Source organism: Rissa tridactyla, chromosome 3 (assembly GCF_028500815.1).
Source record: "Rissa tridactyla isolate bRisTri1 chromosome 3, bRisTri1.patW.cur.20221130, whole genome shotgun sequence".
In the NCBI taxonomy this organism is placed as follows: Eukaryota; Metazoa; Chordata; class Aves; order Charadriiformes; family Laridae; genus Rissa; species Rissa tridactyla.
Genome location: NC_071468.1, coordinates 75,461,364 through 75,486,536, shown reverse-complemented (window position 1 = coordinate 75,486,536; position 25,173 = coordinate 75,461,364). Strand labels below are relative to the sequence as shown.

General features: G+C 43.3%; 1 protein-coding gene across 5 annotated transcripts in view; it reads right to left on the bottom strand.

Annotated features, from left to right (window-relative positions):
- Positions 1-24,961, bottom strand: part of FYN (FYN proto-oncogene, Src family tyrosine kinase) — a 145,077-nt gene extending 120,116 nt beyond the window's left edge. For all 5 annotated transcript variants that reach the window (XM_054194662.1, XM_054194664.1, XM_054194661.1 and 2 more), the window contains exon 1: positions 24,589-24,961. The gene's annotated coding sequence lies outside the window, so the exon portion shown is untranslated. The remainder of the gene's footprint in view (positions 1-24,588) is intronic.
- Positions 24,962-25,173: the final 212 nt, after the last annotated feature.

Here is a 25,173-nt window from a genome sequence, read left to right as displayed (position 1 = left end):
TCTCCCATTCCCTGGAGTGCTGCAGGAGAAAGGAGGCTGTCTCCTGCTCCCCACGTTGAGAATCCCTATCCCTCTCCAGCAGGCAGTACTCCACTTCCCTGTCACTACGTCTCTCCAACAACTTGTCTTGAAAAAACACCACAACAGCTTGAGCAAGTCTCATCTAACTAATGGGCCTGAACTCAGATACTCCTTCACTGCCCGAATCTCTTCCCTCACACTTTAACAAAGCATCTTTCTCTTTCTTTTTTATTTATTTTTTTAATTTTACTGTCCCAGACAGACCTCAGAAAAACCCCCTGTGCAGCAACTTTTGCTCCCCGTACCACATTCAATTTGCATCTCCCAGGTAAAAATTCTCATCTTTTCTCCCACCAGTTGAAACTTCAGCTGCCAACTATCAGAGCCCTCTTAAATTAAGCATATTTGTCAATGTGCTTGCAAGTATTCATAAGTCGCTGAACAGATTTACAACTTGAACAAGACATTAACCTCCCTCCTGCTTCCTTCTCCCCAGTTCAGTCCCTCTCCAAGGGCTTGTATCCTCCTTCTGCCTGCAGCCACCTTTCTGCCTCTTTTTCTGAGCCGTTGTGACCTCAGCTTGGTTCAGCCTTTCTGTATCTCAGCATCTTCACCTCTGTCTCACCAGCCTCATGCTCAGACTGGGACAACGGAAAAACCATTACCCCACTCTTTAAGGACAACCTGAGTGGAAAAAAAAAATAATTTCTGCACTGCCACATCTTAAGCAGGCACATTCTGAAATATCAAAATGCATATTAACGCATTTAATTATAACACAACCGAGCTTACGGCACCTCCAGTGGTTTTGTTAGAAACTTTTTGACCTCTTGGCTTCAATCCACTCTCATCCATATTACAAAGTACTGTGGGTTTTACACTCGTTCCAAGGGTATGGTTTTTGATTTAGCTTCAACAATTTTGCCTTCTGCAGACTCTTTCCTGTCCTGGCTGTATATATTCTGCCTCCACCACCTCCTCCCTAGAACCTTTCCTCAACCTTTATTAAAAAAAACCACCCATATTCTCTTCCTCACCTCACCCACGCTCCAACAGACACCCGCTCAAACTCCCAGGCTTGCTTGCGATCTGCCTTCTGCACGCTCTGCTTAAGAGCACTTCTAGGCAGCTCTGCTCCCCCAAGCTCCCTGTAACACACACTGACGAGGGAAAAAACCCAACAAGCCCACCCACCTGGGCACTGCTGCTCTTTCGCCTTTACCGTATAAGCGCAGCATTCCACCAGAGTTATACTTCCCTTTGAAAAATGGGCAGGCTGCAGCTATGGTCTCCCAGACAGGATCCATCCACCCCAAGCAGGGAAACGGGTTTTATTTCCAAGCAAAGAAACAGCCTCCACTGGGGATGGGAGGAAAGCAGCACAGAAAAGGAAAGGAAAGGAAAGAAAAGGAAAAATTGCAAACGTACCATTTCTAGTAAGGTCTTTGTCAGTGGATCTTAATTTCTTCACTCCCTGCAAAGCCTACACTACCGATCTACTTAGATGTTATTTAGTTTGCAAGAAACAGCACCATCTTCCTCACAGCTGATTTCCTGACTTCAGCAGGCTCATAGAAGGGCTCACAATCCCTTTACTATCCACTCCATTAGCAAACATGAAGCTTTCCACTTACCACTTCAGCTTTGTGAGCTCTAAAGATCAGGAGATACACTACTAAAATGCAATTTGCTTGCAAGTAAGCACAGAAAGGATAAAGTGGAATGAAAAGGTGCAAGTACTGGTTATTTCAAGGCTGATGGCTGGTGCTGAGATCTCTCATTTTGTGGATAAATTCTACATTTTCTTCGAAGATTGAGCAGCACAAGCAACATCTCCCCAGGCTGTTCCACTAACACCACTTTTTCCCTGAACACAAAGTAAGTCAGCATGGTTTTCACACCAGTTCGCTCCCTGACCTCTCCAACAGAGCAGCGGTCAGATGCTCCAGTTAGCCTGGGTGGCAGCGATTTCTGGGAGTGGAAACAGAACATTGGTATCGTAGGCCAGTGGATTGGTGGGGGAGAAGGCAAGGAGAAGCATACACAGATAAATTGAAATCCCTTTTTTTAATCCTTCTGATCCTTAAAAGTGTTCAGAAAACTACAGATGTGGCATTTCCTTTTTGTAGGCTTCAGTGAAGTTTTGCAAGCGAGATTTTCATTGTACTGAGACACAACAAGATTGAGGTCTGGGCTTCATTGTGCTCCCCGGGTAGAATGAAAGCGGGTCTTAAAACAACGGATGGCAGATGACAGAAAATTTCTGTTACTAAAGCAGCAAAACCCTCAATACCATGGGCATCTGTCATCTTTTCACAGTATTTTTGTGTCAGGGATGCTTTGGTCACACAATAGTACAATATGTACTACTGTAATCTTGCTTAAAAGCATCTTTCATGGATTCTAATGCAAGTGGACTAGAGATATATTTCACACATTTTTTTATTGAATAATTTTGCCTTCACATGCTGTTTTAACAGATGAGTGCCTCCAAAATGAATCACAAAATGAGAACATCTCCACAAACACACACTACTGTAGTGAACCAGCACAAAACCAGCACACTGACAGTCTTAAATAAAAACAAACAAAAAGACAGAATAAGACCAAAGGACCGTACGGTCCATTTGGGAAATTCTTCCTGCAGCTGGAGTGAGAACAGTTCCATGCAGCGCTAACCATCTGCACAAGCCAGAGGCAGAATTTTTTTCCCCCCTCTCTCTAGACAGAAACAGAGAGGGAGGTAGAATAGGAAATGGCAGACGGCAGATAATCTCTATTTTACACCGACAGACAAAATGACAATGGAAAAGACCACCATCCTCTGGAGACTGCAGGAAACCAGTCACAGGATGTGCCCCTTCCAATTCAGTAAGTTAAGTGTATGCTCTGTCCACTTGTGTCCTGAAATACAAATGGATTTTTCTTAAAGTTACAACCACAAGCAACAACACATTTTGCAGACCCTCTTACTATTTGTACGTTAAAGAATATGAATACATTCTTAAATAAATATACATATATTTAAGTCTAGAAGCAATGATACAAAACCGATTTGATATACACACAGCACTTATCACCTGCTTTACTTTGTTCCACTAAGCCCAAAGAAGAAAACCTCTCACAGGCGCATCTGATCTGGTTTTTTTTCTGTTTAAAGAAGCAAAAACAAAATTGCAAATCCAAGTTCCATCAAAAGGCTTTCATGTAACCTTTTCTCAGAGCACAGTATAAATGTTTACCAACTTCTCTCAAAATGTCATCAACATCGTGTTGGGGACATGCAGTATGGGCACTGAATCAGCTTTTATTAATACAATAATGTTAATGGGCACAGGAAATGGTTGGGTTTTTTTTTTCTTTTCTTTAGACTTCTTGAAATGTTTAATCAAGTTTCCAAATACTTCTGACCAAGGGCTTTTTGGGATTTTTTTTTCTATTTTTTATTATAATTCCTAAGCAGCTTATACAAGCACACCGAGGTTTATAGGAATCAAATGCTATTTTGTGGCTTTAAAAATATTTTTACTTCAAGTAAAAGTGTATCGCCAAACAAGATCTTCTCTCCCCTAATCTCCTCTAACAATCATCTCCCCTTTCCTTCTAAAAACCAAGTAGTAGTAACAAAAAAAAGGAAATAATATTTAATAAAATAACTTTTCAGAACTCTTTCCAATAATTTGTCAAGCCCACCATGTTTAATTTAAAAAATTGTTATGGCACTGAGAAACCAAATTTTTCAGAAAACACAAAGAACTTAAGTTTTCCTTTTTATCCATATTTATAAACTTTTTCTGACTGTATACTGCCAGCTGTTTTTTATGCCTTTATGCCTTATATTTCCTTTCACTCTGTCAGTACAAATGATGAAAAAAAATTCAGTTCTCATTTAACAAAGGCTTCATCTACAACCACCTCATTTAGCAAGTAGAAGTCGTATGTAGTTTTTTTCCTTTTGTGCCTTCTGTGCATCTTGTAATCTCGCTTAGCGGCACAAGTGCATTTCATAATGTCCTATCACCCCCATTGCAAGCACTCCAGAGTTTTAGGTATTTCCCTGAAGTCTCCTGCTGAGAGTCAGAAAAGGACAATGATGACTTGATGAGTTTATGCTTTGACATACAGGGGGGCCTTCAAACAGTTTTGAGAAGTGTTTTACCCACTAATTTTTAAACAGAAGATAGCCTAGGTTATAAAGTTAAGAGAAATTAACATTAGAGTATTAACTCTCAGATGAGATGAGGGAAGTGAGATCATAGCACTGGAGCTGTTCACAGAAATGCGTGAAAAGGGGTGGTGATGGTTAATTAAGATTGTGCTGATAAGTGCCAAAAGTCAAGTTTTCAATTTCCCCAACACCTTTCAAGTATAATTAGGTTTAAAATAAAACAGAGTAACAGTGCTGACAGACACGGGGCCGCTTGTTTATGTTCTGACTCTGCTTTGTGTTACCTGTAAAGGACAGTAAGGTTTAATATATATCCATTAAAGAGCTGCTTCACATTCTTTAAACTGAGTTCTTAGCACAGTACAGACCAGACTCCTAAATATCAGTGTATTAAAAAAAAAAAGAAAAGAAAAGAAAAGAAAAGCAAAGCCACTTTGGTCACCCAAAACCACACGGTATGAGCCAGAGAGTTAGAAAAATAGAAGTTTGAGTTGTAAGATCCTGCAGGGTGGGAGGCTTCCTCGCAGTGTAAAACGCAATGTCTCTAACCCACTTGGGCGCCTCAGAAAGCCGACCTGTGGCTCAGACCTTCCCCTCCCCACCCCCCCAACGCGTGTACAACACCGTCCCACCTGCAGGAACGGAGAGACAAGGAGCCTGTGAACGCCTACAGTCCCAACAGCACCAAATTTCCATTCTGCACTGGGCCTCTCTGGTTTCTTGCTCGCACAAAGGCTGGTTTGTCATCCTCGCCACAAGCGCTGTGTGCAGCAGCGAATTAGCGCGGTTCACATGTGCTGACTTGCAACACCAGTTACCAGCGGGACCTCTCCGGTTATTGAGCGTGCTCCTTCGTACCTGAACAACGTAAAGCTTCGCTACTCGGCTTTTGCTCCCCCTTCTTGTCTCACTGCAGATTCATATTCAAAGATCAGTTAGACGCATTTGCATGACAAAAATGTTAAGGTTAGGAAGTGATGCACGCAAACGCTAGACTTTCCAGAGCTGTTACTGGTTGTGCCGCTCGCGCACGACTTGCCCTCCCTTAACCTGCCCCGGACTTCACTGTGATGCAGTTCTTTCTTAATTACATGATCACACTGAAAGTTTTGCATAAGAGCCCAGTCTCCTTCAGTGCCTAAAACAGTTGGTGTTTATTCAATGCAGTCATTTAATACTTTTTTTCTTTTTGACTTTCACTGTCATTTCACAGAATACTCTTCCCAGCCTACTCTGAAAACACAACCAGTTCACTCATGGGTCCCTGCACTGCTCAGCGCCTGAGTTTTTCCTCACAAAGCATGCATTTTTTTTTACAGCATCCTAAGACACCAGGAGTATTATTGGCACTTTATGACAAAGAGAACATAAATTCAAAAGTGTTCTTTATTTAGGTGCCCAGTTTGAGACAACCGAGGCCTGACTATTCAGTACGCTCACAGCAATGAGTCCATTGACTTCCTTTGCAGTTGCACGTACTGGACACTTTTCCAGTCACCCCACAGTCTATTAGCATGACTATGCAGCAAAATAAGTCACTTTTTGTAACGGTGTGTGCTTAAGTAGATTTTCTTTCCCAGATGCCTAGCAGATCCTTGCCTTTTCCTTCCTACAAACTTCCCCACCTCTTTCACATGGCATCTCCCAGCTCCTGTGACAGATGAAGCTGTGATTCAGCAGGAACCAGTCTCTCTTGTTACAGTCTCGGTCTGCTCCCGGGTGCACTGAAAGAAGCAAGGATCTTCTCAGCTGAAAAACCCATGATCGCAACACGCAACTAAAACCCAAACTGTATTGCGCATGCACACTAATGCTGCAAGTACTTATGCATCCTTGACTAAAAAAAAAAAAATAAATCATGGAAACGTTCTTTGAAATGAGGCTATTTTAAGATTGTTAAAAGCAAACTAACCTTTCCCATCCCCTGAGAAATTTCATCACATGAGTGCCTGTGATTAATCAGCAAGGCTGAGGCACAGTCTCCCCTTTTTAAGCTCCAGGAGAAACTGGAAACTTCATGCTGCTTCTATCTCTGTGCTAACCAGAATTGAGGTGGAAGACGGGGGCACACAACACTCCATCTATCAACAGATTTCATGGGTTATTGCTACCAGAAGAACGGAAGAATCCGAGTCCTCAAATCCTCGTTCAATTACCTCCAGATCAGACAAACCAGACTGAAATCTGCGATTTCTTCCTCAACCCGCTTGAAAGTCCTTTCCCTGCCATGACCTACGGAGAGCGGCTAGAGAAATCGGCCAAGTCAATTCAAAAGGGGAGAGAACAGGAAGGAAGTACAAGAGCAGCCTTGAAAGATGGAGGCTTTTACAAAGAGGCAAATTTTGCACAAAGTGACAGTCTATTTTACTATCTTAAGTAACGCAGGCAAGAATAACAGACAGGCTTTCAGGACCTATGCCCTTTCAGTCTTTTGTTTCTCCACGTACACTGAAGATAATAGAGATGCTCTGTATGAATAGTGATGTCAGTTGGACAGTAGAAGATCTCCAACGACTGAAGTGTACAAGAGATGTTGGAGGTGCTCTTTCCTTGAACCTTCTAGGATTGGGTTAGGCTATTAGGGGTCAGTAATGACTACGTTCACCATGCTGTAACTTGTACTGTAGGGCATGAATAATTTAAGATCCCTCCCTGTCCTAAGCTTCTACAATACACAACTTTGTGCCACTCTCCGAAGCTGTTCTCAGAAAAGCAAGATTCACAAAACCTCACCTTGCACCCGCCTGCCCTTATTTCAACACGCCTGTGTGCTTTGTGGTTTAAGACCTAGCCTGAGTCAACGCAGATTTAAATACATACATGTTGTGGCAGTACTGGATACAGACACTGCAAAAAGCCAAGTGAGATACTTGGTAGAGATTATAGGCAGGCACTCCTCCCACTTAGCACCCATTACTGAACATGTACACGCTCTAACAGCAGCCAGAAAGCTCTGGGCACGTGTTTACAACCGAGCTGGCAATAAAAGACTATTCTTTGCCATACCAGTACTTAGAAAAAGTAATTTCCCTTACGGAAGTAGTAGGTCATTAGTATAGAAGTATTGGCAATACTTTAGGAATGACACTTCTCCAAACACTTCACTCTCCTTTATGAGGAGTGTAGCAAGTCCCTCTCAAAAAGCAGCAGAGCTATTGCAACTGCAAGCTCCTAACTCTCTGAAGTAGCTGTGAAATGATCTGTTCTGGACACGTATTAGCAGCCCACACAAATATATAACACAGAGAAGATTATAAAAACAAATGACTATGAACAGGATTTTTTCCTTCTAGACGCTTTTGCATAGCGGTTTAGGTGAAGATGACTGGGAAGAAAAGAAGGGGGTTGTGCTGGGTGTGAGTAGACACAGCTAAACCTTCTGGAGTTTAGGGTGCCCTCATCTCTGTGGTGAGGGTAGGTGTCCACAACGTAAGGAACTGCAGCTCAGTCAGCCTACAGCTGCCAGGATGCCTTTGCACTAAAATGTCAGCCCAGGTACTCTATTAAGAGCGGTGTGGAGAGAAAGACACCTACATTCCCCTTTACCCTTTTCACCAAGACCAGGGCCACCACTCCAGTTGGAGCAAGCAGCCTGCGATGGGCAGACACATCCCTTCCACTCTCTCATAGGCTCCTGTACTTAAGAAGAGAGTAAAACCAACACAAACCGTGCCTCAGCATAACCATAAAGGTCCAACTCAGAGCTCTGTACAGAAAAGCGCTACTTCATCGCCCCTATGAGGGCAGCAGCCTCTGGCAGAAAGGCGGGCCCCAGACTAGCAACACACTAAGGAAAAGAACAAAAAAAAAGACACTGTCAAATCTTGACTATATCCATTAGATATAGTAGGTGGATAAATCCCTTTCACTGTATCAGTTTAACAAAAGGAAATATCAAATTCAGCCAAGGCGGCACAATTTGTCCATCCCTTCTTAGTGAGAACTAACACAGGATACTTACCTACAAAACATAAAAGGGGTAAAAGACAGTTAAACAAAACTGATAAATCATCCAATTTTTAACAGGAGCTCCCACAAACACCAAGTTTCTCACCCAAATAAAATTGCAGCAATAGGTTTCTTCCTCTCCCCTGACTCCTCCTTCCTTCCTGTTCTCTAGAGGATGCATTTATCTTGAAGAAGTCCAGTAAAAGCAGAAAAAGTGCAGGAAAAGTGCAGAAAAGAGTGGCATGTTGACTGGCACCTTTGCTGCTGTTGGAAATGCAGAACAAATATGAAGGGTCAGAGCCTGATACTCTCAGAGGAAAGGGCTGGCACTAGTCAAAACTGCTAGATTAAAATGCAGAGATAGAAACCTCAGCCCAGAAAACAGAATGAAAAGTTTTGTCTGCTCCCCTTTCTTCTCTCTTCAGCCCCAAATTTCTCTTACATCAAGTAGCCCCCATAATTTTTACTGAAATCAGACCGGCAAGACCTTAAAGAGACCAGGCAGACAGTTCCTGGAATGGAGAATGCAAGAGATAAAGTGAAGTTTCACTTTAAAGATGTTAAAAATCCGTACTCCTGGGAAGAAGAGACTGAAAATTTGTTTTACACATTCTGCATATTACCCACGTGAATTTAAATATAGTAAGGCATTATTTCTGGTTACACACAAGTCAACGTTTTTTCCGACAGACTTCAGGAGGAACATTACTCAGATGCAGATGCAGTCAACTCGTGCCACTAAAATGCCGCAACTGGCTGGTAGAGCGAGTCTGGGAGATTGCTGGGTATGCCTAGAAGGCAAATCAGCTATCAGGTTTTAAAATCCTCTATTAAGCATTGCCAGTTCAAGCAGCTTGGGTTACTTTTGCTCTATAAAAGTCTGAAAATAAGTCTACTGACAATGATTTTTCATTTAAAAAATGTATTTGTTTCTTCAGGTATTGAGAGGCTGCAGTTTTGAACTTCTGAGAAATAAGGGTCACTGAATTTAAAAACCAAGTTGTAATCACTGGGGCAACAAAACTTTGTTTCCTATCAATGCTATCAATGTTTCCTATCCTCCTGTTGCCCCTTCCTAGTTGCTTGGATCCTTGTGCCTTCCCTTTCATCTACTGTTTTCTGCCATCTCCCATGTCTCCTGATACCCTGAAGAGATTAGAGAAGAGCTACAGCTAGTCCAGCAAAACATACGTGCTGACTCGGTTTGGCAGCACTCAGTTGTCTGGGATCTGTAGGCACCGAGTTTGACTGTCCCTCCAGGAGGGTTAAAAGCATAGTGTCTCCTCTGCATACCTGCCTCTCCCGAAAAAAAACAGTCATGAAGATCATTCACAGCCATCTTCAAATTTACTCCGAGAGATCAAAAGGCTCCAAGTTTGAGAGGGACAAGTGAACGAACTGCTTAAGGCTTATGCCTACAGGAAATACGGAATATAAAAATATCCATGCTTTTAACATTTATTTCTTTACTACATTAAAAAAGAAAACCAAACAACAAACCAACACCCCATATCATACTTCTAAATTCTTTTTAAATTTTGTACTATACAGTCAACTGTATTGTGTGGTCTCTGACACTACAGCAAGAGGGACAGGAGACTGCAGGTAGTTTCAGGAAGCCATAAAAGCAGCACAAATCTTTAAGTAGTCATCATGTAGACCTGAAGAATTTATTCTACTCCATATTATTAGGCTTGGTTTGATAAATACTCCTCCTAAAGAAAGCGAAATTGTACATCAGGAAAAAATGAGATGGTACTAAAAACCTCAAGCAAAGAAACCCAACTCACAGGTGCCAACAAGGAACTTAAAATTAATTTGGGGAATTCTGACAACTCATCATAAATGAGCTCTCATAGGAATACCAAAATTAGGTTAGCAGTTTCTTGTTGAACATCTGGTAGAGAGAAATAACAACAACAATAAAGAAAATACTTAAATAAAAAAAAAATCAAGAACTACTGTGAAGAAAGCTTATGCTGTTTCTATAGGACAGCCACTGCTAACTAGTAAAAATCATCATCCAGTTCTCTCTCTTCCCTTGAGTCAAAAGGAGGTCAATTTCCTTCTTAAACGTGTTCTCCCATCCTGCACAAAACCAACCCCAAAAACCCAAAGAACTGTTAAAAGCTAATGGCATGTACTATACCTCTAGTCCAAGCATGTGGCACATACTCAAATTTAAGTGCATCAGCTAAGGCAATTTTCAGAGTGAGGTTTAGAGATTGGAGCCCCTCCCTATCCCCTTTTTAAAAAACAAAACAAAACAAAAAAACCACATTGTATCACTTTTAAATACATTGTAACCCTCGCTTTGCCTCTTTAGCAAATGTGATAATTGGTTTTAAATTGCTAAAAAGTAATTCTTGACAAGATTGACACATGGAAATTCCTACAACAAAGAACCAGAGGGAATAAGGAGACCTTAAAGCAGCAGCGGGTAAGTGATGTGCTTAGGGTCAAAAGACTAAGGAGCTGCTTTTCAAGCCGTAAACCACCGCAAGCTTGTCAGAGAATAAAGTCACAAGTTGATGGAAAAAAAGATCTGACTCACATCTATAACATTAAAGGACCGTTTCTGCCATTTTTGGTTCATACACATATTGCACACAGCAGCAGGTGCGCTTGAACAGCCCAAGGTCAGTTATCTTGGAAGGCATCCACATCTTCAACAGGGTTTGATATTTAGCTGGGGTGGGGGGGGAAGTTGGTGGGCTTGTCTGTTTGAGCAGCACTGCTAATGCTTTAACTATTGTAAAACAGAGGAGAGAAAGTGCTTTTAAATTACTTATTCCTCCTAAACAGCACACTGAGATGGCCTCAAGTGCCTCATACTGAGCAATGCCCCAGCTCTTACCACTCCTTTTATAGATGCTTTTGCTTCTTTAATTTTTTTTTTGCCAAAGAGATTAAAAACTATATACAAAGAAGTCAGTGTATTGCTTGGGAACATCTGCCAACATTAACAGAAGAAGAAAACTGAGAACATTTTTAGGATCAGCCTCTATTACACCCGTCTATGTACCAGCAATTTCAAAACAGCATATATTAGCCACAAATCAACTCTACCAACTAGCCTTCCAGACAGGGCAACCAAAATACATATATTAAAAATACGTGAGTCACACTGGTGGAACTGATCTCCAACATGATTTGAATATCTTAGATTTAATTAGAAGGTGTTAACAAGCACAAACACATTTGTTCCATAAGAAAAAGACAGCAGACAGATCTTCAGCAGCAGCTCCCACCAGCCCAGGCTTGGACCTCAGTGGCCCAATGAACCCATGCAGTAACTCCGGCTCTAAACTCCAGCACCTTATTCCTCTCCTCCAAACTCGCTGCAATATTTAAACATTTGGGGTTGGTAACACTTGCTTCCAGTCCTGCCACCATCCAAATTCTACTCAAATGCGTGGTCATGGACAGGATGCAGCAGACTGAAGGTACTGGCATTGTCTGGAGCAGGCATTGATCTGCGCTTGGTGCTGTTGCCTCACCTCCTAGAGCTTCTACCAAAATAATATACTTTACACTTTATTTGGGGAAGGATATCTTTTGTGACTTCTCTAGTTTGCTAACAATAACCTGAGTTATCTTGCATAACTTGTTTAAACAAATATTAAGTATGAGCTGATATACATCCCCCTCATCTTCCCACTGAAACTATTTCACTCAAGCTGCCACCAAACACCAGAAAGCTGGTAAGCTTTTCACATGAATTAAGTCAAAACCAGAACAAAAATTCAAAATGCTTTAAACTCTCACTGTCTCACCCCCGAGAGCTTATATACAGCACCAAGTGACCCTAGTTTCTGATGAAAATAAAAGCTAATAAATGTGGCTTTTCTGTTCTGGAAGGAGCGTGCACCCTCCCAGGTTGATCAACCTCACCTGGGCGGCCATTGCAAGACCCGCTCTCCAGCACCGCCCATGGTACCTGGGGAAGGTCAGTGTCCCTGAGGGGTCCCGGGGGTGCATTTATTACTATCAACAGGGAAAACTCCACATTTCTCCACCTAATACAGGGATTAGTTTAGTAGTAAGCCTCCACTTTGGTTATAGCTCTCACACACAGTCCTTCTGCTATGCATCAATGCCTAGGTAACCTGAATTAGCTGTGGAAACCAAGCTTCATTTCCACACCAGGAGAGGCTTCTTACTCACCTCTGAGCCCCACTCAACTCAACCTATGGAGTTTCACTCCAATTGTACAGAGTGAAAATACACAACTAATTCTCCAGAGCAGGGCAAAAAATAATCCACCTTTTCAGTTTTTAATCACCGTGAATATAAGCAGTTCTGCGGTATTATGATCGGAGCATTGTGAACATCCATTAGCTCAGGGATAAACAGCTCATTTGTGCTGGGAGATGAGAGGATTTGCGGGCAAGAAAAAGAAGGTGAGCAATGGAGGAGACTGAAGTAAGCAAGCATGAAGGCAGGATTGCTGTAAACAGCGTTATGAGGAAAAAAAAACAGGTGAAAGAGGGACCTCTAAAAGAGCCTCTTCTGGCCACAGGCAGTGCCACAGAGCTAGAACAAATACCCAAAGAAAAAAAAAAAAATCACAGGAGGAAAACAGTGGGGGCAACAACCAGAGTAGAAAGGGAGGCTTTGAAGAAGTTCCCTGGTGGGGACAAATACTGAAGAAGAAAAAAAAAAAGCCTGACAGTCTACCTTCCCAATACAAACCTCTCTACCAATGCCTCCTTTTGGGTTTTTAAGGCTTCTTTCTTCTTTGGTTGTACCAAGATACCTGGGAGGTCCTTAAGGCACGTCAACTGCTCAGCCCAGCCACGTCCCTCACCACCAGTCAGCTGAGCAGCAGTCAGGATCTGCTCAACACCCCAGACACTTACCTTGCCACAGAGAGGCAGACAGAATTGTCCTGGGAGACAGAGTTTCCCAAGCTAAATACTAATAGCTCACACATTAAAGCAGGCATGCACATGTAGAAGATTTATGCCTTCAGCTGGTCTCCCACACTGGGGCATGAGGACGTCTGAGCTAGGAGAGGTGAGCCACATGCTCCTCGAAGCAGCAGCAACTGCAGGACAAGTCCCACGTGCACGGGTTTGGTGGTGGCACCCAAGTTTGGTGGGTTTCTCTTGTATTCCAGTTGTTCTGGAGGTTTTTTTCAGGCAAATATTAATTTAAGTACTTAAACCATTAATCATAAAACTTTCATTTTGTATGTGTTTGAAAAAAAATATATAAAAAAATATAGTAGGAAGATTAACCTTTAAAAAAGCACAGACTCTAACTAGTCACGTACTTCAGTCACCTATAATAGTGCAACTCGCAATGACAGAGTCTCAGAAACGTAGCAGAGAAGGAACAACTTCTGGGTATAAAATTTTAAACATGGTTATTGTCCCACAGCTCCCACAAGGCTCATCTGGGTGGTACACCTGTTATTTCAGTCTTCATATCTCCTACCAGACATTCACTTTAAAGTGGGTAGCTTAGCTAATAGCTAAAGTACTGCCAGGAAAACAAACAGAATGCACACAATGCATCTCTTTGCATGTGCTGTTTACCATGCATTTTCTTCACTGTATTACCAAAATAATCACTGTGATACAATCTTATTGCTCCAGGTTATATTGCTGTGTGCAGTGTGAAAGTTTGGTGCAAAAATTCACTGCAGGGAAATGGAAACCTTTGCAGTTTTGTGTATGTAAACACTGGTTTGGTCATCTGCTTCATGTAACTGAAGAAAGGGGCCATCTCTGTTCCAGCTTTTGTTGAGGTGACAGAGGAGCCTACAAGTACTCCCCTGCAAGGGAGAGTTTCCACCACTCCAACTTGAGGGAAGCAAAGACAACTGACAGCAGATGAAGATCTGGCATCAAATAAACAATTTAATTAGCCGGCAGGTGGAGGGAAGTAATTATTCCTCTCTCTGCAGCATTTGTGAGACCACATCGGGAGTATTCAGTCTGGTTTTGGGAGTCCTGGGAAAAGAAAGATTGACATACTGGAGTGAGTCCAGTGGATGGCCACCAAGATGCTGCAGCACTTGACATATGAAGGTGAGATCGAGAGAGCTGGGTTTGTTCACTCTACCCTGGGAGATACTCAAAACCTGACTGGATGAGGTCCCAGCTTTGAAGTTTGCCCTGTTCTGTGCAGGGACGTAATCTCCAGAGGTCCCTTCAAACCCAGATTCTTCTGTGTTTAAATTTTAAAAGGAAGAAGAGCTCATCTCAGAGAAGTTAGGAGGACTATTAAAAAGTGGTTTAATAGAAGAACTATTGCGGACACCCCTTCTCTGGAAGTGTACAAGACCAGGCTGGATGAGGCTTTGAGCAACCTGGTCTAGTGGGAGGTGTCCCTGCCCATGGCAGGGAGGTTGGAACTGGGTGATCTTTATGGTCCCTTCCAACCCAAACCATTCTGTGATTCTATTAAAAAGTACTTTTAGAAGAGAAATCTGTTAGCTCTAGAGAGAGCTCAGTCACAGAAAATAAATTGTTCAATATGATTGGAAGAAGAAAAAGAAAAAAAGCACACCAAACAAAACCCCCAAAATCGTAGGTGATCATTCCTTCAAATAAAACTAGGTCGCCCCCCAGGTTTAAAGCAGGATGTAAAAGCATCCAAAGCTACACGCTTGTCATGATATACACACGTTTAGCAAGTTCCCATACCAACAATCATAAAGTTAATCTACATCATGCGGTTTGACTGAAATTTTCAAGATATTTTCTCAGAAATTATACCTCACAGCAGCAACTTATTGTGGGATAAATTCTTATTATTGCAGTTTGGGGTGACTACATTATTGGCAAACACAGATCTTATTTCCTTTGCGGGGTTGTTCATACCTGCATTTTTTTTTAAAGATCTGTGATATTTCACTTTTGGAAGAGAATGTTAACAATGGTCTGTGGCAAAATCCACAGAAATGTATTAACACTTCAAAATTAAATTTGAGACAGTTTACTTTGAAAAGATCTCCCTCATCAGGAAGTATTGTCCCACTCTCATGGTGACATAATTTGAATGGCGATTGCATCCTTCTTTAAAAAAAGATTGAAAATAAATGCTGCATACAATTGTAGCACCATGTCATTTTAAAGCTTGTGGGTAACTGTTATAGATGGAGCTCCTGAGGAACACAATCACTCTTCTTCAGCAGGGCAGATAATGTAAAATAAAAAAAAAAAAAAAAAAACAAACAACAAAACCAGAAGATTTCTTTCAAGTTTAGTACCAATTTTTTGAAAAGATAGTTTGAGTTGTCTTTGGTGCTGTAAAAATGAATGTTCGTCTAGTTAATCCACTCTTTCAGGTTATTGCTCTCACGTCTCTTCTTTTTTGTGTCAAAAAGTAAAGTACAGCCTCCACAGCACCACACAGTGCTGCGCAGACACACTCCCAACAACTACGAACACATCACGGTGGTCCTGGAAGCCGTGTAGGCACATCAGCACGATGCTTCTCCTGAGCTGCTGGGGCTACCCTGACTCTCACACACAATGCCTTCTATCCACCTCAGCACAGTGCCATGCAGATGTATCCCAAGTCTGAGGCATGATCTACCCAAGGAAGTAAAACCAAAGCAATGCTTTTTTGACCCACTTGTCCACATTCAGGTCCAGATTATTCTCAGCTCAGTCCTGCTGTCCCACATTAGCTCTAAAAGGATGACGACTATCTTTTGTGAGACATGAACTTGCATAGCAAATCGTGGAGGAGTTGACCATGAAAGAAAAATTTGGCTGGCTTGTTTAACACCTACAGCTATACAGTCAGCTTCATAAAGCAGAACTAACTCTTTTGCATGGGGAGGAAACAAAAAAAAAAACCCAAACAACATAACCTTACAACAGTTCAAATTAAGCCTTGCTGAAAACGTAGCAAGAGCAGAGCCAAGGTCACCTCACCCTTGAAGAAATCACTGAAACACACTGATGGCAGAGGAAGCCCACAATTTTTTTTTAAAAAGCCTATAAAATAAAGAAGTTTTTTAACCTTTTACAGGACTGGCAGCAAATTGTTCTGAATGTCAAGTCATCAAGTATTGCAAACCAATGCTCTCCCCGTTCTGCCTGCGACGACTGAGGAGGAGGAAGAGGGACACAGTCTTCCCTGTGCACTTTGTCCACAGCCCTATTTTTTCCTTTTTGGCAGCCCCACTTGAACATTAGGACAAGGAGTTCTGCAGTTTTTAAGCATGTTAGTAATGCTGCCCTAAGCAAGAAAGATAGTCAACACTCCTCTCCTACCTTCCCCAATGCACACAAGGAAATTTTTGACCTTCAGATTTAAGAGATGTTCCTTTCACAAGGTCACATCATTTAGCGTCTCTCTTCTCGGCCAAACTTTTGGGCTCATTGCTTTTCCTACAAAAAGGAAACTGTTAGAAAGGTGGTCAAAAGAAATCAAAGCCAACACTATGCATGTATTTTTGAGAGCATACAGCCTATTAGACTGAGAGTTAAATCTGCCTCTTCAGCTTGCCAGCTTCTGTACAATGACCTTATGTGAATTATAGGCCGATGGGCTCACAAAGTTTTTCAACTGTGATTACAGCTAATAAAATGGGTTGCATTAAACATGTTTGGCTCTTTTTTTTTTTTCTTTTAAAGGTGGTTTGCGTCAGTCTTTCTGAATGAAAGAGAGATTAAAAAATAAAATCAAAATCCAGTTGCTATTCCCCTCACGAGTCCAAAGTATGAGGTCTTATGAATATAAGATTGCTGACCATTCAAAGACACCCAGAGAACTTAATATTTGTAACAAATGACCTGCATATTCGGCTAAAGGCTTTAAATGAAAATTATGAATGACATCAGATACTATGCTATTCAAAGGATTAGGCTGAAATAGTTTTCTTCCTTCATGATTAGTGAAACCAGCAAAACACGATCAATGAATTTGGAAATGGGACCTAGAACGTCTTTTACCAAAAATCACCAATTCAAATGCCCCCCAGAGTGACAACAACTAGAAATGCCATTGTCTATTGGTGATTTCATATCCAAATGCCAGAAGGAAGTTTAGGAGTTTTCATTTACTTCCGAGCAAGGCAGGCAGGCAACAGAACTGGCATTTTTGTTCATCTTTAGAGAAAAATCTTACTGGATGTGGGCTCCCCCTCTGAAATCTTATTATTCAGACCTGCCCATTTTCAAATGTTATTAGCATACAGTGACAGCGCGCAAGAGGACCTGTCCACAGAGATGTCTAAAAACATGCAAGAGGTCATTAACCTCACTATAAAAAAAACCCCAACCACCGTTAACCTCACCACTAAAAATAAACACTGAGCGTTTACATATAGTTTAAGACAAGAAACAGTCTCATTGCCTAGTCAGACAATCGAGGTTTTCATTACAAGTCTGAGAGATGCTTTTTTTTTTTTTCCTGGAAAATATATAATTGCTTCCTAATGAGAGGCTGTCCACAAAGAAAAACTCAGTCCCAGGAACAAACAAATATTCTTTCTTTTAACAGTCTGAGAGCTGCTTTCTCTTACACCTGCTCTGTTCTCCCTGGGGTAAAAGCAGCCGGCTGTAGGACGCAACCATCACCGTCTTCCAAACAGGGGTATCAGCTAGTCTTATGCTAAATCCTAAGAAATTACCAGGTCTGGGATTGAGTTGTTTCAGAAGAAGGAAAAGTACTTTTGTGGAGAAGTGATACAAGTCCAGAAGTTACAAAGGAACACACAAACTTCTGCTGTATTTTTTTTGACAGATAACACAGCCCCCAGAGTCACAGGATGTTGATTGATACAGAGATAGCTACAGCCCTCATTAACATAGTCGTGAAGTTTGTACAGGCTAAAAATGGAGAGAAAAAATTCACTAATACTCTTACTATGCGCCTCACTGATGGCCCGGAGCCGACACGAGGTCATTCACCAATGTTACTGTTAATCTCAGCTCCAGCTAGATGCCCAGCTCTTTCGTCTCCCACCACAATGCTGCGACGCAGCACACCATCACAGCTTCCAGCTTGGAAAACTTCTGAACTAACCAGCAACAAGATTGCCCAATTATTGTGAGCAAGAGCATTAATGTCAACTATAATCCCCAGGGCAATTCTGCAGTTTAAAGGTTAGGCACAAAAGGGAAAAAAACAACATATTTGTAAAAAAAAAAATAAAAATCAACAGTTATCTGTTCACTGATATCAGGAACTACGTGATATTCCAATGTCATGCCAGGAAAACCTTCAGAGCTGCTTCTTTTGTAACTGGTACAGCTGCAAGTCAAAGATCAACGTTAAGCAAAGTGCTCTTTCACACACAGGTTGTTCTAAAACAAGGGAGGTTGGAAGGTCTTTATTAATACAATAAAAAGCCTTCAAATGAATGTTAAAGTTTATTTGTTTAAAAAAAAACCCACACAAGTAAAATAATAGAAATTGTAAAGAAAAAGCATGCTAGGAACCACCACATATGGTCATTAGAGAACTCTCATGGAACAGAAAAGTTTTTCTTAAAAAAAAAAAAGTTGATGGGTATTTAATATTAATCTTCATTTTCACATCCCATTTAACTTCTCTGTATAGTTTCATATAGCAAACTGAAGTCTGACAAGGTAAAAATTATCTGACAATAATATTTTCATCTTGGAGTACAGCAAAAATGCTCGAGAATTATTTTGGTCAAATCTCTTAACATGGTAGAACCGGAGCCAAGAGGAAAAGGACAATTTCAAACAGAGAAGATATTTCATCTAAGTCAAGCCAATCATTTGAGGTTTCCTCCTTCCTCCTCCAAAAATCGCTGAAACAAGAGTCATTTGCAAGTTTAAGTGGTGCCAAACACTTTTTTTCTATTAAAGCAAACGTTCTCACTCACACACACCAGAGCAGCTTCCTCTGCCTGCTTCAGCCAGCTCTTCACTTGGGCTGTTCAATGTACCTCCACCCCAGGTGCTTCTCTGCTTCTTCATGTGTTGTGCTGGTGCCATTACTGTCACTTTCAGCTTCAAAACACTTTCCAAATTCATCACTCTTAGTGACATAGCTTTGGTGAATAAAACAACATTTTTAAAGCATTTCTGGAAGCCTGAGTACTGACAGCAGATTTTGCCTGAAATGTAAGGTCTCGATTTCAGGTTAAAATAAATTGTTAAAGCCCTTACACAGCCAAAGCTTTAGATGTTTATCTTTCTTTTAGAGCTCCCAGATCTGTTGCAAGGCAGCATCGAGGATGCAAAGAAGCTCCTCCCCAGGCCACCCCAAGAGCTGTGAAGCAAATTGTGCTATGTGAGGTGGCGCCTTCATTCAGGGTTGGCTGGCGATAGTGCCACCAACCACAGGGCCGTGCGTTTTGGGGACAGCTCAGTAACTGCTCTCACAGCACAGGATCTGATACCGTTAAAAGTATCTCTTTTGAGGAGCTCTGGCTGGGCTGCTTTGTACTTCAAAGCACTAAGCACATCACTCAACAGCCGCTTTTCAACATCCCTCTTTTCTGGTTGTAGCCACAGCGTACCTGGAGCAGGATGGGACGAAGAATTTCCCTAGGCTAGAAAAGGCATCCAGTCATTGCCGCCTCCTAAAAAGGCCACCAAAATAAAATAAAATAAATAAGCGTAGAAGGGTGACCTTCTCTATTCCCATCAAAACATTCTCACATCGCAGCTGCCTTGTATAGTTCATCACATTAAACCATGTCTCAGCGTAAAGAACATCAACTATCTTGCTCTAAGAATTTAGGTTACTGGCTTAATCAAGTAGGACTTATTACTTACAGATAGTCTAGAAAATTATAGTGTGGAACAAGCAACTTTCAGAGGTGCAAGACTTCCTTGAATCAGAAGGAGCTGAGCTGGAAAGCGTGGGGAAAACTCTCCCCATACCACCTTGTCACAAACAACAACAGTAGATTCACTCAAGCTGGGATGCTTTTAATACAAAAAAGGAGCTGCATTTTGGGAAGGACATCAAGTTTAAAATCCATTTGCTATCCTCTCCCCTGTTGAAAAAATGATTTCACTCAGGCCATCTAATTCTTATCAGTTGATATTGCAAGGCTAGATTTTTGGTCGCTTTTCCAGATGAAAAGTGTTCATTCAAACTCATGGTATACAAGGAGTAGAGCTGGTCAGGAAAAATATGACAGTCATTTTCTGCAGGAAAATTTAGTTCTATCCATATCTAAAACCTCTGTAAAACTGTTGCTGACTTTATACTTCAGTAAAAAGTCAAGATGTCAAAGGTTCTACTTTGTTCCAAACAGGTACCAATATTTTAAGTTGAAATCCTTGCTTTCATAGCAAGTTACCATTCAAAACAGTCAGAAGCAAGATGAGGCGACACGTTTTGATTGACTCGAAGTAATTATATTTTTCACTTTCCCTGGCAAAAGTGCTGATATTGTTCAGTTTTGTTCCCATTCCAAATGAAGGAGAGTTCTGAAAATCCTTTACAAAATGCCATTGTTTTCCTGCGGCCAGTGGTAAGGAGAACAACGGGGCACTTCTCCTTGGTTGCAAATTCCCATAAGGTCAAGCCTGTTTCTAGTTTCAGGGCTCAAGGACACCTCCTGCAGACAGGTCCAACTGGACTACTCAAATTGAGCTTACCTGCCTGAAACCAAACCAGTGCTTGAGCACGTTAAGAAGGGAGACTGCCCTACAGCTCAGTGCTAACGAGGCCCATGTGCTCCTTAAGGAGTGTTGTAGGCTTCTTGGATGTACTGGAAGAACTTAAACCTTTCACCTTTCATCCGGACCTCTCATTTCTCAGTTTAGAAGGAAGTCAGGCACTACGGGCAAAATCTGTGAGAGGATGCAAATGCTAAAAATCCCAATTCTTCTACACCTGCATCTTTGTCACCTATTGAAATGTAAGATATAAGGGGGTTTTTTGTTGTGTTTGTTGTTGTTTTTAAATTATTGCTACCTTATCAAGTGCAGCTTGGGGTTTTTAAACTATAAGAGCAAGCCATTGCGGTGCCAAGTGAGACACCCAGCAAGTAGGCAGACACAGCACTGGAGTTCCACCTCTTTCTGAGGCACTTGGTATTCGGTGGCCCAGGCAGCATTTCCCCCGGCACATCGGCACCTGGGAGTGCAGCTCCAAGGTGCGTAATGTATTCAACACAGCACAGCAAGCAGCTACATCCCCTGCTCAGGGGTGTGAGATCCACAGGGGTCACAACCGCCCTGGTAGTGAGGCCTCAGGATGCCCCACACTGAAGACACTAACCCTTTTGTGGGCTGCCCCCTAAGTAAATCGCTGACTTGCACGATACAGATCTGTAGGCCTTTTGTCACCAAAGGAGTCCTTTATTGCTACTTTTCAATGAGATTGCTCGGGTGAATTAGATTTGTCAGTTCAAGTCCTGTTTTTGGAGTAATGGGTCAAAATCACTTGTGAAGACACTTCTGTGGGAGCTGCAGGGGTGGGAAAGGGACAGAAGTTATTGGTTTTCTCCCTCTCGAGGGAAGGTCACTTTGACAATACACCCTGCCAGCAACAGACCTGCCCATAAAGTAAATTACAAAGCACTGTCCACGACACAAACAAACACCATTATTATACATTCAAAGTAGTGCCCAAACGGAATTAAGCAGAACTTTACAAAACAAGTTTGAATCAAATATTAATGTGCACCCCAGAGTGAAGGAGGAAGGGAAAACACGTCAGTGAAACTCTTTCTCTCCCTGAAGTAAAAGCACTATAATGCAGCACAACAGCAAAGCGAAGATGTTGGTTAAATAAAAGTAATCAGGCATAAGGTGGCCAACAGCTCTCCGCCTTCTTTAACACAACTAAATATATGGTATTGTAGATGTATCATATTACAGTGTTAAATCATCACAAAGGCATTGAACAGTTTTCACTCATCTAGCCACAATTTTATTACACAGTAAACCCAGTGCAGACCATACCATGTCCTGATTAGTATATTTGGTTTAATTCAGCTAAGACATAGGGCCAGTGACCACAGGGGTCCTCTCTGTCAGACTCCACCCATGCATTTCAGATGACACTATTCAGGCATTTCGTATAAAGTTATTGTGAAATCTAGTACAGTACCTCATAAATATCTAGTTCCTCAGCAATGCTTACTTACTCAAACGAAATATAAATGTTTCAATGGGGCCCAACTTTTAAAGATACTTAAAATGAAAATGATTAATAAGCAATTTCTCTGTACCGCTTTCGTCATGTCTGCCTTACATCAACTGCCATGCCCATATGCCAAAGTTGTTTACCCTTCACTGAAGACATGGATTTATTCAACATCAAAACAATTTCTAGAGAAGCCTGTTCAGGGTTTTACACTTAACTGGTATTTCACACCACTACATCTTCCACCAGCAGGCAACACAGAATTTCTGAAACAACATGCCTGAAGCATAAACCACAAAACACCACAGTCAGTGGCCTACCATTAGACAACCTCATATTGGAAATTCTTATTTTTGCCAAAGATGAGCCATGCAGATGAGGCAGTAATTTGTCAGAGCCGGAGAAGAAGCAGGCTTACAGGCACCCTTTAAGAAGCATCTGAACATTTTAACAAACTAAGAGAAATCTGCAGCCTACTGCCAATGAAATACAAATGTTTAAGGCATTAATTAGGCAATCTTCCATTCTCTTTTTCATCAAAATCACAGCTTTGTGAGGTAAAAAAAAAGGCTCAAAAAGGAACTCATTGTTTTTTCCGAGAGATTACCTTATCAAAATTGTTCTTAAAAATTGTGAAAAGGCACCCATCTGCTGACATTCACCAAGTGTTACCAGTTTTCTGAGCATATACATCAAGGTGCTAGAAAACTGTATCACTGGGGGAAGGTAATAATCTTTCCTCTGTACTGGTACTAAGCAAATGTTCTGTTGTAAAAATTAACTTTTCTCCCCTCCAGTTTCCCACCAGGTCAAGCAGTGGCTGCAATGCATGTAACTGAGAAGTTGGAGATGTTGCCTTCCCTTCCCACTCTGGTATTTTTCTTCTGGCCTCCTTTGTTCACTTAACGGAACTTTGTTTGAAGTGTGTTTTTACTCCTTCACTGCATGACAAACCCACACAGTCAGAAGACAGGCTTATAAAAAACACAGATCTCCAGCAGGGAGCTCAACGGTGGGTGTAATATTGGACACAGCTCTCCATTCATCATGCACATTCTCTGGATTTCAAGTTGACAGTGTCCCTTTAGCTTACTGTTCCTCCTCATGGGAGATCAGAAGAGTCAACCCTAACGAAAGCACTTCCTCTACCAGCACATAAACAAACAGATCTTCACCTGCAATTGTTCTAAGCTTTGGCCACAGAACGCTAGTTAAAAAGATATCAAGAAAAAAAAATATTTAAAAAAAGGGTGTGTGGGGAGGAGATACTGGAAAGTGTTACAGCTGCAGGGATGGTGGAAGGAAGGATGTGGGAGTTAAGGAGGTTGTACACAAGGAGGAAAATGACAAACTCAAAGGCGTTCCCAGTCCCGTGCATGCATTTCAAAAGCCCAGTCCATTCCCACTTGTTATTTAGCATTTTAAGAATCAGAGCGTACCAGAATGATTGATGAACAACTGCAGAGGGTTGCTTTCCACTCAGCCTAAACCTTCTGCTCCAGCACCGGCTCAGCCCTGCCCTCCCCGTCACCACTGAGCGGACCAAGATATCATGGTCTTGTTTTCACAAAGTGCCCCCCTTCCCTCCCTGGCCCTGTCCTAGTGCTCACGCACAGGCAAAATCTACACAGAGCAGAAATAAGGGGAGTTCCCGAGGAAGCAGGGACCAAACCGAGCATTATTAAGGAGGTCGGGCGACACGTACACTGTAGCTCTGCAGACGCAGCAAAATGCTGGCACCCATGGTGTGGCGTTTGGTATCTCTCGCTAATCTAAAATGTGGCTGGAAAGGATCTGGCACCAGATCAGCGGCCTCATCTGGGGAGGAACAGAGAGGCTCTAGGGGGAAGACAAGAAACAAGCCTCTTTTCACATCCTACCACCCTTGGGCATTTTGTGCGTCCCTTCTTTCTTCCCTGAAAGAGGCCTTTGTCACAGACGCGCAAATCCTATACCATTTATTTCAGAGGGAGAGAAGGTCTTTTTATTTATACCCCCCCCTCCTCCCCTCCCCTTTTTCGCAGTTCGGCGGCAACAAACACAGCCCTGTGCTGTGCCCCCTCCCCTCTCCCCGGCCGGCTGCTCCCACGGAGCGGGGGGACGACACGGACACGGGCGACCCCCGGGCACGCCGGGGCGCAGCGCCCGCCCGCCCCGGCCCCGCACAGCCGCTCACCAGCGCCGCAGGCCGCGGCCGGCGGGGAGGGCGGGATGCGTGGGGGTGCGTGGGGGACACCCGCAGCGGAGCGGCCGCCTCCCCTCCCCCGCAGCCCCCGCACCTCATCACCGCCCGGGCGCACAAAGGAAACAAACGCGCCGCAGCATCCATCCATTGCCCCCCCCTCCCCGCTCCCCGGCTCCCCCCGGGGCGGCGGCGCGGCGGGTTCCGTCCCCTCCATTACCTGAGGCGGCTCGGCTGGGCTCGGCGCAGCGCGGGGGCCGGGGCGGCGCCGCCGCACTCACATCCTCCTCCTCCTCGCTCTGCTCCTCCGCCGGCTGTCCCCGTCCGCCCGCCCGCCCGCCCGCAGCGAGGGGCGCCGCTGCCTCTGCTCTCGGCGGGCAGACGCGCTGCGCCGAGCCCCGGCCGGGCGCGGAGGCGGCGACGGCTTCGTGCCGGGCAGGGATGAGCTCACACGGTCTTTCCGCGCCGCTGCTGCTGCCTCCCTCGCTCCGCTCAGCCCGGGCGAGCGCGGCTCGGGCGCTCCCCTCCCACCGGGGCTCCTGACAGATGGCGCAACCGCAGCGCCGTCGCCGCCCGGCCCCGCTCGCTCGCTCGCTCGCTCGCTCGCTCGCTCGCTCGCCCGCCCGCCCGCACGGAGCCGGCAAGCCACCTCCCCCCGCCCGCCGCGCCCCACGCGGGGGCGGCCTCAGACTGGCAGCGCCGCCGGCCTATGGTGAGGCGCGGCCGGCGGCCGTCGCCGCTCCGATTGGCCGGCGGGGCGGGAGGCGGGGCGGGCGAGGCGGCCCCCTCAGCGCCCGCTCGCCGC